The sequence below is a fragment of the Zosterops lateralis genome (assembly GCF_965231275.1).
Source record: "Zosterops lateralis genome assembly, chromosome: Z".
Lineage (NCBI taxonomy): Eukaryota > Metazoa > Chordata > Aves > Passeriformes > Zosteropidae > Zosterops > Zosterops lateralis.
Genome location: NC_139800.1, coordinates 38,509,827 through 38,528,505, shown reverse-complemented (window position 1 = coordinate 38,528,505; position 18,679 = coordinate 38,509,827).

Sequence of the window (18,679 nt, the reverse complement as noted above, 5' to 3'; positions counted from 1 at the left end):
AGCAGAGGGAATAGCGTGGCGAGTGTCCCACAGTGATGGGAAGGCAGGGTAGGTGCTTGCGCCTGAGTGAGCAAGGAGGACTGCCTTTGCCTCTGGGCCCTGGGGAGAGGAGGAGGAACAAAACCCTCCATTTTGATGGGTCTTCTTCACCCATCAGCTCTATTTACTCGGTCTCAATAGCTGGGGCTCAACAGCAGCCGTTGGCAGCAGCTCCTGCCGGGCTCCCACCTCCTCCCTGGATGCGCACTTCCCAGCAAAAAGGAGAATGAAGAAGGGGACAGGGAAAGAGAAAGAAAGAGGGAGAGTGAAGGGGGGAGGGTAGGGAAAGAAAAGGGAAAAAAAAACCTTGCTGACACGGGGCATAACTTAATTTTCACGGTGCCGGGACAGCTGTATCGTGTAATCTGCCATGGCATGCCATTAAAACTTCAATGCCTTTACTGACCCAGAAGGGAAACTCAGACCGTGGAGAGCCTTTTGAAAAGAAGTGGTGATCTTTCACGATTTATGAGCTTGTCTTAAAGCAACAGACTCCACTCACTTTAAATTAATCACCCTTTTCAGGGTACATTGAAATCTGGGGTCTCTTAGCTGAAGACTGTGGAGACCTGGTACCTTATGAATGCCTGCCCTGTCTTTATTATTATTTTTATTTCATTTTATTTTTATGCTTACCAAAATGGGTTGGTTTTCAGGGGAACTGTATCTTGCAAATTGAGGTGCAAAATCCAATTACACCAATTCAGTGAAAGTCTGAATGGGGTGGCGGTGGCACTTACACATTCTTGTCCCTGCATACATTGTGCAAAGGGGAAAAGAACCTGAGAAGTATAAGGAGTTAAGGACTCAAACACTAATGAAATGTGAGACACCCTCTCTGATTCACCATCTAAAAGTAAAATAGCAGTGAGTCTCCTGCTTCCATTCTTCACACAGTCCAGGGAACAAAGAGCTGTAAACTCATACTAATAAAACCTAAACAATTCTAAAATCATAAAAAAAAGGCCTGCGTGTTACAAGGAAGTGTAGATAAAACACTTCCTTACGATGTGCCTAGAAAAACTGCTGTGATTTACAAGAAGAATGCCTGGGTATAGGATTCACAGAGGATGTAAATCAGCTTCCTTCCATTGTATGACATTAGTATAATATCTGATTTACTCCAGCTGTTTGTCTGGACTTTCCTGCAAGCACTTACCTTCCTTGGCCAGCAGTATTTCTTAACTGGCATATTTTTAATGTAGAGATGATAAGGAACCCAGGAATATGAGGATTAAAAGTGATGTAGTAGTGATTTTCACTTCCTTAAGGCTTTCCATATCTAGCAGAAGCAAGACGCCTTTTGTTTTTTGGTGAACTTACTGTGGAGAAACTTAAACCTAAGCAAAAACTTTGTGGATCTGTAGGCAGAGATAGAAATAAAGTAATAGATGTAAAGAAGATGAGAGATTAGAGTGAAACTGATATATGGAATCTGAACATCTGAATTAATTAAGCAACCCCCATCCAAGAATCCCCTAATGCTCTTAAGTACCGTTCATTCTACTTTTGCTAGTAGTCCAACTTCTGACAATCTTTTAAATTGTTAAATATGATAAATACCAGAAGTGGCTACTTGATGTAAACTACTCCATAGTTTTTAGGGCTTAGAAGTTTTGCTTGTTTCCCTGAAGTCTGTTATCAGCCAGAGTTAGGGCATGCAATCTCCTTTACATATCCAACTGTTCTGTAGAAGAACTGTCTAGACATATCCAGATGTGTGTGCCCATAATTTTCAGGGCTAGAGCACACTCCAGAACCCTAGTTTATATAGGGCAGGTTTGTCTGTTTGCGTTATCTGTCTCCCTATATATGTACATTAGCATGCTCCTCAGTGGCTCTGACATGCATTTCTACTAATGCAGGTGTCCTTTTTCAAATTTTAAAAATGTATACTGCTGCTTCTACAGTGCCTTTCAGTGAGTCAGCTGTACTAGATATGCAACAGAAGCTTGCACCACATTTCCATTTTGTAGATGTTCTATTTTTTAGATCTATTTTCCATCAGCTTGTTCCATTCAGGGCACTTGGCAGTCACATATCTAAATTTACTTTTTTTTTTACAAGCAATCTCTGGTCTTACTCACTGGATTGTGAGACCCACTATGAGACAATATAGTGTCAGATACATGAATTCCAGGAAAAAAAAATACATGTCTTATGTAAAACATTTGAATAAGTCTGTCTCAAGGAAGTAAGCTCAATGGTGCTGAGAAAAAATCTATTTTGCCCACCAATAGAAAATAAAGATACCTATTTTTCTGCAGAATGTTCAAATCTTTTTGCATCCCCTCAGACTGTTTTATCTGATGGTTTGTACATCTCATGCACACAGAGCTTAATAGCATCAAAACATTCTTCACTTGTAGCCTGAGAAATCAAATTTTTGGATATTTTGAACCCTACATTGCTGTTGGTATTTATAGTTTTTTAAAAACCTCAGGCTGCCTCAAGCTGTATGACGATACATTTAAATAGAACAGAATATACTAGTGGCCTTCCAAATGCTGGTAACTGGAGAACAGAGTATCTGACTATCCCTTGTCAAATGTCTTCAATGAGGTCTAGTTCTGCTGTTAGTCCAGCAGTGACATGATGCTTTTTATCTGAGTGTAGACATAACATAATTTTGGGCTGTTACTGTACTTGACCTGTATTTCTGTCAAGACAAATGTACAGGTCTTTTTCATTCACTGAAACAAGACTGAAGAGTGGCCGAACAAAGCAGATAACAAGCCATTTGCAGCCATTACATCTAGATAAAGCCTTGTTATGGTTTTGGTTTTGTTGTGGTTTTTGGTTGGTTGTTTTTTGTTTGTTTGTTTGTTTGTTTTTGGTTTTGGGTTGTTTTTGTTTTTTTTGTTTTTTTTTTTTTTTTTTAAGTATGTTTATGCAATTAATTACAGCAGTATTTGGAACATGGCATGAGATTCTACTCTATGTCTTGTGAAGCCTTTATTTATTTCTCTGCCCTGGCCTGACCTGTCAATTTTCAGTGGGGCTGCACTGCTGGCAAACACTGGCGTCAAGGTGGCAGAGAGCAATTTTACTGGCTCTTCAAATGACAGAGATAGTTATTGATATGGTGTGCTCTGTTGCAGAATACAGGAGGATAGTGCACCTATCATTTCACCTTGCATTTCCTTTTTTCTAAGGAGGACTACACAGGTGCAAAACCTGTGTTTGTTTAGAGCAAAGTGCTAATCAGCATACATTGACCCAATAGAACTTTAAATAGTTCATGGAGTGGAGTTCTCCTTAGGTTATAAACACAGTCAGGAAATGAAATGTTTAGTTCTTTGAACCTCTTGGTGAAATTACAAACAACAGTTTATCTTTGTAATACCCCAGTGCTACATCTGGAAATATATCTGCAGTTCTTTCTCAAGCAGTATCTGCAAACTGCAGGACGTAAAGTGCTACAGGAAAGAGTGTGAAGTAAGAAAGGGAGAGGTTAAAAGATGTGCTATCAAACTGGTGAAGTCATATAGCATGCTTGCTGAGATGAGATGTTGTTTCAGTTTTTGAGCATCTTCAGAATCAACCAAGCACAGCGCAGAGAGAAGGGTGAAAGGTGTCAGCTCCTTGGATCCTAAGTGGGAAGTTAAGTAGCAGAACAGTTGTTACATTTCATGTTTGTAGGACAGCTGTATTCAGGTACTTTTCCATTTCAATGCTTTAAAATTAGAATACATGTAGGGTGAGATTATAGCTAAAATAAAGGCTTCACAAAGAAATGAATTCTTCCGCAGTACAATTGTAGTAAAGACAGCTGAATTTTGTATTGTAGTAGGGTTATTTTCCCTTGAAGATGCAGGAAATTAAAGCCATTACAGTAGCAGTGCATACAGACTGCCTAATTCTTTACAGGATTGAAAGTCAGTATAAATCCTGGACAGAAAATAAAGTATCCAAAGTTAATCACCTGGGTACAGAAATCCATTTTGGTACTTTAGTTGTCATCATCACAGGCCATACACTGCTGGCACTGATGCAGGGCTCTGGATCTGAAGGAAATGGCCCAGCCTAGAAAGTTTCATGCAGGTAAGAAGTTAAATGAAATCCTAACTTTAAAATGTTAAGAAGTTTTCTAAATTACTCTCACACCACAGCTAATAAGTTCTGCTACAAATGAAATGTCTTACTTGAAAAATTCACAGATGTTATGGATATATATGCCAAGGAAGCACTCTGACCATGGAACAGACATTTGATATATCATAATATTCTTTTTTTATTTTGTTTTGGTTTTTTAATCCCATGGAACAAAGAGCAATTTAAGTAATAGAGGAATAGTTGGGGAATTGGGATTAGAATGTGGTGCAATAACTTAAGCAGTATGTTCCTAAATAATCTGAAAAACAGAACAGTTTTTGAATAATGAAGTCATCTTTCTACTCACCTGAAAGTTCTCCACATTTCAGCCAAAATATATATTTAAACCATTTTACTCAATGTTTTTAAAGTTTATAATTTACTAATGAATAGGCATTGGTATGTTTTCTATAGAGAGTAATTAAAGACACTTATGTTTGAGTGGAAATAAATGTTCTAGATGTTAAAAAGGAGACATTTGGCATTAACAAGCCTTGGTCAGACACAGCATGCAACAATATTTAAAGCAGCTGCAACAATCTAGATATTCTCCTGGGTTACCAAAAAAAATTTGTGGAGGCTGCCTGAAAAATCAAAGCATTATCCTTCCCAGTAGGTTTCTGACATGTAGGAGAACATGGGTTTTAAGAGGCCTTTTGGTTGATCTGGAGTATGCTTTGAGGTTGTGTTGGTGGAAGAGAGAAGATTGAAGGTGTATAGGAGATTTTTAAGAGGTTAAGCATCCTTCTGCAGCTGAGCTTATCCGAAGAAGTCTTAGAAATTCCCTGGTGCTCTTTCAACATAAATTGCAAGCATTTCATTGGAAGTATTTTTGGACCTTGGATTAAAAAACGCTAACTGAATTCTGGTTCTTTAATCACACTGCAATTTTAGTGAAGGCTCATGTGTCTACGAAGACTCTCACAGGAGGCAAAATTTGTATTTGTGATTACAGGTTAATTTTCCTGTCTGTGAACCTTTCACCTTTCACTTCTGGATAGAAATTTTGCCTTATGTTCAAGTTGGTATGTTGAGCCTGGGGCAACTAAATTTCCTATCAAGTTTTTAGTGTGTTGGACCAGTACAAAACTTCACAGGAAGTTTTCATATTTTGGCCCCAAACTTCCTTGGAGGATTAGTTAAGCCACAGCACAGAAAAAAAAAAAAAAAAAAAAAAAAAAAAAAAAAAAAAAAAAAAAAAAAAAAAAAAAAAAAAGTTGTTCATGTTCTTGGAAGTAAAACTGCATTAGGTCCAACTCTTCAGATTGTTTAGACTTGTGCTGGTTAAATATCCAAATATCCAGTCATTATAATTAAAACTTCCTCCTCTGTAAGAAATTTCAGTTTCTCCCTGGTTTGCCTAATCTTATTGCAGTTCTCTGCCCTGCAGCAAGTATCCTGCCTTCTGATAAAAATAGCTAACTGACCCCAGACCATGGTTTCACATGAAGCTTATCCTTTTTAGAGCATGGGACCATGTATTCTGCAGAGCTGTGCTTGCAGAGAATAAGCCCATTATGTAGAGGATACTTTTGCATTCTCATCAGAAGCTGAAAACTGTCAAAAGGGACCGGTGGGAGGAGGAAAACTGCCCACAAGCTGACTGATGGGAAGATAGGAGAACCTTGCTCCATCTTTGGTTATCTTATGTGAGGCTGGATGGCCTTAGGACAGGTGTCATTAACTGAATGTTCTCATGTTGAGTGCATGTCTCTTCAGACACCTGAGGTGAAATTAATCTCACCAAATATAGATGTCGCACACACATTTAATCTAAGTGATACATGAGCCTTTGTAGTCAGTGGAAAGGTACAGCCACATCTGGGAGGTGGTCCACTCCACTTACGTACATAGTAAGCTAAGCTGTGTGATACATAACATAGCTAAGGTAAGTGATACAAAGAAAGGTCATGTTTCTCCAATGACTTGATGATACAAGGTGAGACAAATCTCTTGCCAAGAGATGTGGTGGCATGTCAAAGTGTCAGCAAGAATCAGTAGAAGCAAAGAACCTTTAAGACTGCTGAAAGATGAGATTGTGCCAACAATTTTAGAATAACAGAAAGTAAATGGACACCACCATGTTGTAGCTATTATTTGTCAATGCATGAATTACCAAAGGCTACAATTAGAATATTGATAATTCTCAGTATTGGGAGGAAGTTTGAAAAATAGCTGGAATTTCATTGAGGCTACAAAGCCCTTTTAACTACTATGCTTTATTCACTGGACATTGAGAAAGAAGACTTAAGATAATATGAAACAGTTCTGCAAGAACATTTACTGCTCCTTAATTATCTTTAAATATCCATTGAGATCAAGAAGAAGTGGGCATGTTGGAAACAACAGCATGAAAGCAAGTTATACCTTTTCTAAACTTGTAGAATCCATAGAGTGAATTATTATATGTATTACATATACATGTCTAGAATTTCTTCAGGTAATTGATACATAAACACTATGTTAAAACAGTCAGAAATTATGATTATCTGATTTATATTAAGGATGAAAAAGGGCATGACATAAATAATTTTATGAGTTTATATGCACCAATCACAAAATCAGAACATTTGTATTGTATTCAGATGTGATCCTTCCATTTCCAGAAGTGAACTTCTAACATGGAATAGTTCTTTATGTCAGAACATGGAAGGATTTCGATCAACAAGACCTTTAAATTGGAGATCTCTCTAGTTCTGGAGTTCTCAATTTTTCTAGAGAACAGTTTTGGGTCTACTATTAAAAAGAACTGAGTACAGAGACCAGTCTTATAGCAATACTTAAGATGACCTTTTTTCTTTCTGGTTTCAAACCTACTTATTGACTTTATTTTTGCAGGACTGTTATTTTCCCCTTAATTTTCTGAACATTTAATTTTGCACCTACTTTTTATGATGCCATCAGTCCTCCTTCCCTTCCTTTTCCCCTTCTCCACTATCCCCACTCCCCTCTGAAATACACTATTTGACTTGGAATATCTCCTAATGACTTTAAGGATTAGAAAAGCAAAAGTGTAGGAACTCACCCTTTCAGAGCCGAGGCCAGCACATAGGCAAGTATAGGGAAAAAACAGTGACTCCGCAAAGGTACCTCAAACACCAGTCCACTTAGCAGAACTGATGTGGAGATCTGTCATTGATCTTTGCAGATGTCCTTAAGTTTTTTGAATAAACTTTCATACCAAAACAAGTGTGCACCAGTCTCAGTCCCTGAACATGAGATATTCCCAGGCTAAAAGGAATTATTTTTTTGTTAATATTGTATCTATATGTTTTTTTTAAAAAACACCAGGTGCCATGGAAGTATTATTATATTCAAATAATAAAATTAATACTTGAAGCATCCTCTTCAAGTCTTCAAGTATTTAACCCTCTCTTTTCCAGAGACAAATACAAATACAGTACTGTTTGAATAAATCCTTAATTTTACAGATTTCCTGCTGAAGTTTCTGATTAACGGTAAGTTATTTGTTCAGAAAGATTTTATGATGCTCATAAAAATTCAATCACAGTTTTAAAATAACTTGTAGTTTTTCTGTAACATGATGCTGCCATCTCAGTTCCCAGAGGGTATATTAAATTCAAGTAGCAATAACAAATCATTTAAGCAATAAATAAATAACCTGCGACTGAGTTGTTAAGAGTTAATAGTCTCCCATACACTCAATAGAGACTGAGGCTCCACTCTATTAAAGTGACCCCCGGGGCCATGGGCCAAATTGCACCCAGTTGTTTTGTGGAAGGTATTCATCCCTCACACATTCATTTCCTTCTTTATGTTGTCTCCTTTCATCAGTGAAGGCACTCTGCAGTTCCTGAGTCCAGAGAACAATTACGGTACAGTCTCAGAGAAAAGAAAGAAAACTGGGGTCATAAATATGTTAAATGGGTACGTGGGTTTAAGTGGTTTTGTAAACTAAACACGAGGGAAACCTCAGACTAATTAATGAATATGAAGCAGCATGATAGGAATGTTTTAAGGGAAAATTCACATTACACACACACACACACAAACTTAAAAACTTTTTTTTTACCCAGTCTAAAAATTTATTCAAGCAGGGCAGTCATGATGTAACACATGCTTATGTTTTACTGAAATGGTATCCAGGTAGGAACTGCAGAGATAGCTGAGCTGAAAATTCATTCTCATCATCTTATTGGGAACGAAATTCTTTCCTCCACAAAGATCAGGCATTTATCATGATAGTGTAGCTATGTAAGAGATAGGCAGGAAGATTTATGACTCAAGCCCAAATCACCATTTAACTTCACCTCGTATGTCAGTTTGTGACCTGACTTACACTCACTCCTAAAATAAGCATGGATTCATTGAATGCCAGTGGTATCAAAAGTAGGCCCTGTTATAACAATAGCATTATAGGCCCCAAACAGCTGTATTCTTTCAGTTCTAGCAGTAGGACAATTTTTGCTCCCAGGGTCTTCTCATGTGCAAAAGCCAGCAGGAGGCAGAAGAGGGGCAAGAGAATCTATGAACTTTCCCTTACTAAGAGTCTTTTGCTATATTTATATTAGGCCAAATTCTGTGGAACTTTGTTTCTGAGATCTACTACAGCTTCTGCTTCCAGCCTCCACTGCTGTCTCCAGGTCCACAGCTTGCTTCAAAATACAAGTGGGAGTATTTTCTATGGGGAGTTCTCTGTGTCTCATTTTTGAAAAGAGAAAAATCAAAATCAACATGTTAGAAAGCAAACAGCTGTTCATTTTAGCTGAAATCAAACTCTATATTGAGAAAGACCGAAATATAGAGGGATTATTTTTTTCACCAAAAATCCTGAAGAAAGTTGATACTTCTATGCAGATTTCTTTTGGTATACAGTGTAATGACCCCATAGTCAATATAATTCAGAGTGGTGTTACCAGTAGCACAGTAGAACTTAGCTCTGGAGCTCCATGCCATCTTTGCCTTTTCCAAACCCCCCTCAGAATACTGTTCACTTCCATGAGATTAATGCTGTATCTGTGTCTAGTGGCTGTGCCAAATCCCTTGTTACCTTAGTGAGGTCTAAGAAGGAAACAAGATTCGTGTGAACCACAGTAGTTTCTGCAACAGTGGACCAGGCAAGCTGTGTGCTCTGTAGGCATGAGATGTGAGATGACTGGGGTTGGGGAGAGATGACTTGCTATCCCTGATGCTGTTTGTAACTCCTGTGTGGTTTCCTATAGTGTTTCTTGTAAAACATGAGATCCTTCCACCCTCAGCAGTATGGCCAAGGTGCTTTTTAGAGGACAGAGACCATCTCCTCTGAAGAGAGATGGAGGAGCAGGAATTAACTAATGTCTCCACCCTTGGTGGAGTAGCTGCAGAAAAGTGCCTACTTTACTCAAAGCACAAAACTATGCCTTTGCGGATTTTGCATGCTCTTTGCAATAAATAAATAAATAAATAAATAAAGTTATAGAACTATATAATTATATATATAATATAGTTATATAACAATAAAATAACTTGCCTGGCAAGAAGTACAGGTGCTTCTCAGGCTGTGAAAGGTAACTAGAGAGTAATCCATCCTTCCCTTCAGGCAAAATGGGATAGGCCACCATAAACTGGCAGTGGGAGTATTTTGAGGTGCTCTGACTGGTCAGGGAGTTGAAGTGGGTGGGTGATTGCTGTCAGCTGCAGTACTGCAGAGCTGTAGGCCTCTGCCTCACAGGTGGTGTGGAGCTGCTCGTAGGGCTCTACGGTGATGCTGATGGTCCTTAAAGACCAGATCTGCTCACATGCTAAGCCTTTGCTCTTCCCCTACCTCTGTAGGGTCTGTAGGTTGCAGACACAGTTCCTTTGCATGGAAAATTTCAAAATCCTTTACGAGTATTTCAGAAAGCTACAAATGAGCACTCCAGAAGCTTACTATGTATGTCATTATTGCTGCAATTTATACACATATATTACATCATTGATGCCTATGATTGCCACTTTGTTTTGTTTATAATCCATACTTTCTTTTGTTCCTTATTCTCCAGTTCAGGATACCTAACAGATTTGATCAAGTGAGCTTTTAGACAATCACAAATTCATTGGGTGTAGAGACTAGGTGGTTGCTGTTGGTGTCCCTGGTATGTGCACACACTGCTCTTCATGTTAGACACTAGGTTCCACACAGTTAATGTCAAGGAGAGATTTTAGTTGAGTTCAAAAGAGGGAGACCCTAGTGCAGAAGGATGACAAAAGGGGCACTGGTCCTGTTAGGCATGGATGGGAAAACATTTCAACAAGCCTTTATCTCAGGATTTCAGAGTTTGAGGTTTGTAATGTATATAATATATATGTTACAATAATAAATATTTTTTTAATTCCTCTGTTTAAAAGTGCTCTTGAAAAGTAGCCATAGCATAGAAAGAGGGGCAATGACAAAATTAAACCTATGTAGTTAGCCTGCAATACTGTCACTACATTATTGACAGTTACACAGAAAGGTATCAATAGTGTTTATTTGCCAGCACTCAAAATATTCCAAAGTCAAAGCATCCCATGGAAGGCAATAGAAAGAAGTTTTCAGAAAGGAGTAAGTGAGCTGGTTTAACTCTTTGCCAGGAAAAGACCATTTTGTTTCTATCCCTTTGGTCAGCTTCTCAGCTGACAAACCACCATTGTCTTCAATGCAATGACACTGATCTATACCAGCTTTTCAGCTAATGGATAGTTCACAGGCCACTTCTGGTTTTTGTCAAGTATAGTCAAGATTTTTAAGTATTTTCAGCTTTTTTTTTAAAAAAACCCTTTTTTTCCCAACTCTTTTATTTGATGGCCTATCACCTCACTGATCTACTAGTTTAAATGGTCTGAGCAAGAAGAGTAAGAGTAATTTGCATCCTATAAAAGAAATTAAGGGGTGATTAATGCAAAAGGAATAAAACAAGCAGAAAGCTTTCAAGATCAAAAGCCGTTTTCTAAACACCAGCATGTAACAAGTGGCACCACTCCACGTTCAGAACAGAAACAAAGGCACTACTTTCACTAGGTCATTTTTTCATGGTTATTATTTATTTATTTTTGCTATTCATTTAGCTCAAGGCTGAGCATGCGCTGAGAAAGGAATTTAGGATTATAGCCACCCTCCCAGCATCAGCAAAACTATAAATAGTGTCCAGTCTTTTATCCTTTGAACACTCCGAAGATCCTTGTAAGTCTGCGGAATTGTTAAGCATGCCAAAGGAGCCCTGAGTGGGGCTTTCAATGAATAGACCTCGTTGTGCCTGGTGATTACACAGGTAGATGGTGACAAGGCAGACAGTGTCCAGTCTTAACAGCAGTCTTTGTATTTGGGAGATGATTCTTTCAAACCCTCTGTTCTGCTCTGTCTGATCCTTCTGTTCTTTTCCTAGATAGGCTGTATGGGAATAAAACTACATCCCGTTCTTTTATGGCTTCAGCAAGGGGGCAAACAGGAAACAGACTGAAATGGGCATTTTCTTTCTGGACCGATGGTTAGCAGTGAGCATGTTGCCAACAAGACTTAGTGAGGCCTGGAGGCTGATCACCTGTTGTCTCCCCCTTCCAGCTCCTGATATATGGCTGTGCTTTGAAAACACAGAAGCACTACAATTTAGTATTTTTTCTAATTACACAGAGAGATATATCATCTACATTTGGCCTGTCTGAGCTTTTCTATTCAAACCAAATAGAACACTAGGTGTTAACTTGGTAGCTTTTTCCACTTCTGTAGCATTTCATGGAAATGTGAAAATAAAAGACATTCAGCAATAAACCACTGTCTCTTTCCCTATTAAAATTGTCAGGATAATAAATCAAGTTTTTAATGGCTAGGAAAAAAAAAATCAGCAGTACATTTAAGAAACCCAGAGAATGCCTTTTGTAGTGTCTAAAAATATCACCTGGTACCAGTTAGCTTGGAGAGACACAGATGTGACAAAGATTATAGAGAAAATGTTGATGCACGCTTCAACTTGAAACAGAGAGCCTCAAAACACACTCTTCATATTTTCAAATGGCATCATGTGTGATGTGATCTGTGGCAAGAAGGATAAGCATTGTCATCTAGTCAGTACTTAGAGCTTCATAAACACCATCACAAGTATCCGATTCATTTTTTAAAATATAAGTATATGCAGTTTTGATTTTTAGATACATTGAATGATGAGGACTACATTAAAAACCACAACTGTATTTGCAGGGTAAGTTATGGTCCATGTAAATAATGGTTAAGTGAAACAAGAAGAATAAAATCTGCCTTTGAGGTGATTAATTGATTGATTGATCCTGCAGTTGTGATGCCACCTGAAGTGAGCTTAAAAAGAGTTTTGGCATAGGGAGGCTGGAGGCAATAAAAGTTTGTACCTAGTAGCCTTTTGCCTTTTTTTTTTTTTTTCCTGTGGAAGATCAATCTGTCAAACTAAAAGAAAAATAGACTTCCTGTCCATTACATATACAAGTCCTTGAATTATCTTTAGCATTGCCTTTTCACTGAACTGTGAGACAACTTAATTTGAAATTACTCTTTTTGGAAATCCTAAACCCTTGACACATTTCATTAGGCACAAAATTATTACAGTTATCAGTTAATTTGTTTGAAGACTTGGTAAACACTTGTTACAAAGAGTTTTTGAGACATCTAGTAGTTAGCAGAAAAGGGAAGCTGTCTCTAACCCTTAGTTTATTTACTTAGCACTTATTAAGCACCACTTCTGTATCTACCCCAAAAAGAAATATTTTAAGCAAACCGTAAAAGTAGGCTTGACCCTTTCACAGGCACATCATAAATCAATTGTTAAAGCAAGGGTGAAAACTCTGAAAGAGGTCAGAGGTGGAAGAGAGGTCATCTCTGAGAAGGGACAGTGTGAAAATCCATGGGTGGAGCTTAGCCACAGATAAAGGCTGGAAAAGGGAAATTCTAGCAGTGACAAGGTTCTTACACCATGAAAACACCAATAAAATGATAGCTATCAGAGTGCTGAGGTTATTCACAGATCCTTTCTAAGCCTACAGCTCCAACGGCCAGATCAATGATGCTAGCTCCTCTGCCTAGAGACAGGGGGTTTTTTTTAAAGTGGAGCATTTGCTTTTAGTCATTTGCAAAGTCAGTACAACACTTCTATCTGTTTCTCCAAAATTTTACCATTTCTTCAGCTAGACTTTGACCTAGCCGACATCAGGTTAGAGAGGTTTACCTCAATGACATAAATTCTGTGGGCAAACTTTGGTAGCTTGGGAGCAAGCATTGTATGTTTGCTGCTATTCCCTGAGAAAGGAAGGAAGTCGGCGTATGTTTGACTTCGGTGTTTTTGTCTTCCTGTGTTAACTAGCAGTACACCACTATGTTCAGGAGTGAAACTCCAGACAGACTTAAGGAAACTGTATAGTGACATGAGATGGAAACAACTCTGAATACATTTGGAATAGTGTAAATAAAGCATTACCAACCACACTAATTTGTCACTTTGTCAACCGTGGTTTCATCTTATCTTTAGTCAAAAGGCATTAAATGGTGCAACTATAAGATTTGTTCAGTCTTTTACCAGCCTCACAGTTGTTGGTTTGTTGAGGTTTTTAATTTTTTTTGTTGTTTTAATGCAGATTTTAGCTCAAACACAGAATTTCAATGAAGTGCTCTATTTAAGCATTTGTTTCACTCAATAGACTAAAGTTTAAATTCCCAACAATTTAAGTTATTCAGATTTAAATGGGAAGATTTCCTGATTGTTTTGTAACTACACAATTTATAAGTCATAATGACATTCCTTCACTTTGTCCAGAAAAAACAAAGGCTGATTTATTTCCTAATAACAAAGGCAAATGGTGAGGCTGTATGAAACTGCTTCCTTATTTTCAATGGGTCAGTGCCAGGCTGTTAGGTATCTTTGAACCCCTCCTCCCATCTATAGCTTTTCCCTGAAGCAAAGTCCTCCAAAATATTACCAATCTGTGAAGCACAGCACCTAATGAGTTATTGTGGGCACCCAGATACAGTGCACAGTCTGATACCTGCAGTCTGTTGCAAGAGACCTGCTTGATATTCATTATCAGCATTGATTGCACTGGGCTTACTGAAACACGGCAGAATGCATTCATCTGGCTAATGTATATACCTTCATTGATGCTGCATTGTCATGTAAACAATGTCCTGTTCCTTCCTTATAGTAACCTAATTGACAGCCAGGCATTTTGAGTGCTCCAAAGGGCTATTGTTGAGGTGAATGCCGTAACAATAGGATTTCATATAGGTTGGGGCTTAAGAAAAGTACAATGTCCTTTTTCTGATATAAACCCAAGAATTGTGTACTGGTTGAGAGTGGGATAATAGGTTCATCGTGGAATTAAGGCTTTAGCTTTGTTGGGAATCAGCCACTTATTTTTGTAGATACACTTATTTAAAATCTTCCCTTTGAATTAAATGTTCATAATGTTTCTGTAGCTGTATTTTTCAAAACCAGTATCTCTTACTCCTCTAACTGATAGATTCACATGATGCAAAGCTTCAAACTACACTTATTGCTGTGTGTTGTCAGCCAGTGGTGAATCCCCTGGTGACTTCTACAGGGACCAGAAGCAAAGCCAACAAGAATCACACCCTTCATCTGAAGAAAAATTTTGTGGTGATATTGCTAACAGCTCATCCCAGAAATGAGAGTTTTAGGCAGAGGGGCTATTTCAACCCCTTAATTATAGGTGCTTTCTATTCTTTGCCTCCCCGTGGGGACAGAATTTCTTCCTCTTCCATCTTGCATATTGATATACTGCCAGTCACAGGCTCTATTTGAAGATCTGGATCTCAACCTCTAGGGTTGTGAAAAAATATTGAAAAAGAAAGTTGGAAAAAACGTGATGTTTGTAAGAATCTCACCTAAATAAAATTATCTTCGCTGATTAGAGCCTTCTGGTAATGAGGGTATTGCAGTGCCTTCTGCTTATCAAACTTAAAGTTGTTTCCCTGATGGCCACGTATTTCATGGGGAGAGAAGAATCGAGAAGAGGTGGTTGGGAAAACATTTTCAAAATCCAGAATGACCACAAATCAAAGTAGACAAGGGGCTGTCATTTGTACTTCTTCAAAGAGATTGCTCCCACACACCAGATCGTACTGAATCGTACTGAATTCAAGACACCTGATTCCTCTAGCTGAATTCTTGAAAGAGCATTTTGAAAGGCTCCCTTCCTCATTAGGATGTTTAGTTTCCATAAGCAAGAGGATTTTCTTGAATACGCCAGGGTTTTTGCCCTTATAGAAGCCCATACTTAAAGAGTGTTAAACACTCAAGGCCTCATCTGAAATCAGTTATTTTGACTGTCTTGAGTAAGATAACTTTTTAACTTCTGATCAGTTAAGATTATTTAGGCTGAGATTCTCAAAACTTCTGAAGCAGCTTAGGCATCCTTTTCCTACTGAAGATGAATGGATCCTGTCTTTTCAGACAGAAATTCAACAACAGATGAAGATCCCAATCTCTGGCATGAAGTGAGACAAGAGTATAATCCTATACACATGGACTCTGGCAGCAGTAAAAGCCCACAATTCCTGTGTTGCTGGGTTCCAACAGATGTAGAATATACATGAAGTTTGTACCTTCAAGCACATGGAAGTAAATCAAGCTTAGATATTAAGATCTCTCTCTGTCTCCCTATGTATGTGTTCAGGCATGTGTTTGAATGTTATTCTCCAAAACACAACATATTTAAAATAAAGCTTTTCCCACACATACATTCATATGGTTAAAATTAATCTTCACATTGATTATTTTAATTGGTTGAATATGTTTCGAGAGGTGGGGAAGAGTGGGATTAGCAATATTTTCCTGCTCCTCTCTTTGGCATACTTGTGAGGCTACATATGCAAACGCCTTCCCCTCATGCTCTCTTTCCTGGGATTCCTGGAACACACTCAAACAGCTTTGCAGAAATGTTTAGCCATCTCAGTTGCAGCTGGACTGTTGTGATGACGGCAGTTGCTAGGTGAAGGATGGAGAAGCTTTTCTTGGCGTCACTGTCAAGTGCATTAGGACAAGCTATCTGCAGATGTTGAAACTTGATTTGGGTGGAAGAGTAATTTCCTCATAAGTATTATTACTGGGGATGGGCAGGTTCACATTGCCTGAATGAGCTCAGACCCAGTAGGCTTGAAAATTCACTAAATATTCATGTTATTTATTTTGAGTTCCTCTGGAAAAGGAGCAAAACCAACCCATTTTTTGTCACGAAAAAAGAAACAAAATCTCTAGTGAAAAGATATAACCCAGGGTGGAGAACCCAATGCAATGAAACAGAAACAGAAAATCATAAATAAACCCAGGCCATAGAATATCAGTCTCCTAAATCTAACTTTCTATAAGTACAGCAGGGATTTAAAGACAGGAATTGACGTCCTACAGCCCATCTATTATTAAAAAGCAAACTTTAAAAATAAGTATCAAATAATCTATTTCAGCAAACAGGTTTTCAGTAGAAAAAAGGATTTTTTCCCCTCCTCTGCTAGGGGAGGGGAGTTGAGTTTGCATGAAAAGGATCAAAACTACAGATGTCCTATCAGTGCATCAGGGCATCTGTGTAGCTGTGCCATCGTGTTCTTGTGTTCTCACTTGAAGAGGGTTGCATTGGGTGAGTCTCTCACAACCTCTACCTCTTTGCCTCTTGACTTGAAAACTATGTAACTGTTTAAAGAGCCTCTAAGAACTGCAAAATGAGAGGAGAGAATAGCTCTGAAGCAGTCTGTTGTTTTGCCAGCCTCTGATTTTTGAAGCTGGTAATATTTTGTCCACTATAAATTTGGAAAGTTTCTCCCCAGATGTTAGCAAATTCAGTGACAGGAGAGCATTGCAGGAGATTGCTCTCTAGTGACAGAAAAATATTAGTGTTTATGAGTCTGAACTCAAATAATAGCTGGGCCACACGTATGGGTGCGACCACAATAAGCAAGCTTCATTTGCAGCAGCTTATGTCCGAATACAAGAGCACAGATATAGTGGAAGTTTCCAAGCAAAAGGCATAATTTTAATGGGTAAAAGAAAGGAGTAGGCCCAATCATGCTTTAGTCATTAGCTTTTAATTTGAAAATCAACTTGAGAGAAAAATGGTCTGAAGAAGAAGCTATCTCAGCAGGAAAATGTTGAAAATCGAGCATGACATTTATAAAACAGCCTCTGAAAGAGCAGAAACTCTCTCTCAGACATACCACAGGTTTCCACATTTCTCTTGAGCAAAGTGCAACATGAGGAGCATGCGTTTTACAGTTCTAAGCATATTTAATACAATGTTTTTACAACAGCTGTTGCTTTGACAGAACTTTAACCCCACTGAGTAAATGCATCACAGGGAAAATACTCTGTTGTCTTGGAGACAGCCTTTGCTCGCAAGTCCTTTTCCAGCAAGCTGGTGTCAACTTTCAGCTCCGGCTGCATTCCAGGCAGGCAGGCACATCTTGGCCCCTCTCTCCTCTGTCTTCATTATTGGCCCCGCTGAAGGACGGGGGCGGGGGGCTCAGAATTCCAGGCAATTGTCGGAGCTTCGTACCCACGGTTTCCATCAGCACACCTGATGAGAACACGATAAAAAAATAAGCCTTAAATAGGGAAGGGGGGCAGGGTCAGGGACACAAAATTTGTAAAAGATTTTCTGACGTCCAATTTTTTTTCTTCCCCTTATTGTTATGTTTTGTTTATTGCTTATCATGAGAGTCAGTACAGAGTCGGGTGTCTTTTTCCTGCTAAATTTAAGGCAATTTATTGTCTTAGTTGAAAGGTGTTATGTTACAGCTGACACTTGGAAGACCATGGGAGATATCATGTGACAAATGCCTCCCATTAAAGGGCTCTGGAAACCTCTCCTGTCTTTGAGAAAGGTGATACCAGCTAGTGACTTGACCCCTCCAACTCTCTAACATATGCGCTCCACTGCTACAGGTAGTACACAGCAAACACTGCCCTCATCACTTGTTTGCAGACACAGCCCAAAAATGTGTTCTAAAGCTCTGTCTGCAAAGCTGGACATACGAAATAGAAATAATTGGAAAGATTGCTTAACCCCAGAATATGTGTTTTCATCTCAGTTTTAGACATATGAATGTGTTTGAGGTGACTGTGCTCTATGCATGAATAAAAATCATAAAAAATGATGCCACAAACTTCACATCTCACCACCAAGAATCAAAGAGATTTTTCAAAATGGTGTAGCTGGAACTAATCCTGCAAAGCACTGAATACCCTTAAATGCAGTGAATGTTTAAAGGACTTAGGTCTCCCAAAAGAACACTAAAGGTCTTAGAGAACTAAGGCCCAAAATCTATTAATCTCTCTGTAAACAGCAAGGTGCAACCATACCGTTGGGTGCTTTCCTTCACGTATTAGCACGGCTTAGCTTCCACTGTATGTGTGCTCTTGTGTTTGGACATAAGTTGCTGCAAATGGTAAGTGGTGTAAAGCTAATGCAAATCTAAAAAGTACCTATTGTTTGTCCTTGGACATCCTCATTAATGCCCAAATCCAGAATGCATTCCTATCTAGGGCAACATTTAATTGCACTCTTTAGTAGAAACATGCATTTCAGATCTCTTGTTTTAAATGACATTTCCAAGGCATAT